The 1,715-nt window shown below is 37.0% G+C and overlaps 1 pseudogene; it reads left to right on the plus strand.

Moving 5' to 3' along the window:
- The first annotated feature begins 782 nt into the window (after positions 1-782).
- LOC119871056 lies at positions 783-1,232 on the plus strand (annotated as a pseudogene).
- Positions 1,233-1,715: the final 483 nt, after the last annotated feature.

Here is a 1,715-nt window from a genome sequence, read left to right on the forward strand (position 1 = left end):
AAGCATTTGACAAAATCCAAAACTAGTCATCATCAAGAAACAAACAAACAAACAAAGAGGAAAAACTCTTAGCAAACTTGAAATAGAGAAAACGTCCTAAACTCAATAAAGAACATCTATCAAAACTCTACACCTGACATCATACTTAATGGTGATGCTAAGATCAAGAGTAGGGAAAGAAAATCTCTCTTACCACTCCTATTCAACATCATACTGGAAGTTGTAGCTGGTGCAATGAGACAAGACAAAGAAATAAAAAAGTATATTATTCACAGATAACATGATTTTCTATAGAAAAATCCCCCCAAATTCTACAAAACCTAATTGGTATAGCAAGACCACAGGATACAAGGTCAATATACAAAAAGCTATTGCTTTCCCATATACCATCAAGGAATAATTTGAATTTGAAAAAATATATATATACCATTGACAACAGCAACAAAAAAATGAATTACTTTAGGTATAAATCTAAATATGTATATAATCTGTGTGTAGAAGTTTAAAATATGAAAAAAGAATTTTTTAAAGCTAAATAAAAGATATAGCCCATGTCCGTGGATTAAAAAACCTGATACTGCTAAGATGCCAATTTTTCCTAACTTGATATACAGAGTCAGTGCAATACCAATGAAAATCCCAGTAAGTTAGTTTGTAGGTATTGGCAAACTGATTCTGAAATTCATATGAAAGGGCAAAGGATCTAGAAGAGCCAACACAATAGTGAAAAAGAAGAATAGCTTTCTCAGGCTTTGGCCTGGTATAGTGATGGGTTCTTGTCTATGATCACAGCCATGCCACTCAAGGGTCCTCTGCAGTCCATGCAGGTTTTTCAATGCAAGAAGATGGCCACAGCCATGGCACCCTACAAATGGGTCAATGACTTCATCAAGATGAATGGGGGGCCACTGGAGATGATCAAGCCATGCATACTGCAGTATAAGCTACTGGAACCTGTTCTGTTTCTGGGCAAGGAGCTATTTGCCAAGGTGTACATCCAAGTCTGAATGAAGGGTGGTAGTCACATGGCCCAGATTTACACAATCTGCCAGTCCATCCCCAAAGCCCCAGTGGCCTATTATCAGAAACCCATGGATGAGGCTTTCAAGAAGATCAAAGACATCCTCATCCAGAGTAACCAGTCCCTGCTGGTAGCTGATCCCCAGCACTGAGAACCCAAAAAGTTTGGTGCTCCTGGTGCCCATGCACACTACCAGAAATCCTACCAATAAACCTAGAGTGAGGATCAGCATTCACCTTTATAATAAACAATTGTCATAGTATTTAAGGTTATAAAAAAAATTCTGGAGGACTCATGCTATCTGATTTCAAGACTAACAATAAAGCTATAGTAACTAAGACAGTGAAAGTTAGACACATAGATCAGTGGAACAGAACACAGAGCCCAAAAGAAGACCCACAGAAATATAGTTGACTGATTTTTATGAAGAAGCAAAATGAATCAATGGATAAAGAAAAGTTTTTCAACAAATGGTGCTGGAACAACTAGACATCCACATGAGAGAAGAAGAAGAAGAAGAAGAAGAAGAAGAAGAAGAAGAAGAAGAAGAAGAAGAAAAGAAAGAAGAGGAGAAAATGAAGAAAAGAAGAAGAAGAAGAAGAAAGAATAAGAGAGAAAAGCAGAGAAGAGAAGACAGAATAATAAGACAAGAAAGTAAAGTCAGAAATCACGTTCTCCGAATCAGACGGAACTA

The sequence above is a fragment of the Canis lupus genome, chromosome 2, assembly GCF_011100685.1.
Source record: "Canis lupus familiaris isolate Mischka breed German Shepherd chromosome 2, alternate assembly UU_Cfam_GSD_1.0, whole genome shotgun sequence".
In the NCBI taxonomy this organism is placed as follows: domain Eukaryota; kingdom Metazoa; phylum Chordata; class Mammalia; order Carnivora; family Canidae; genus Canis; species Canis lupus.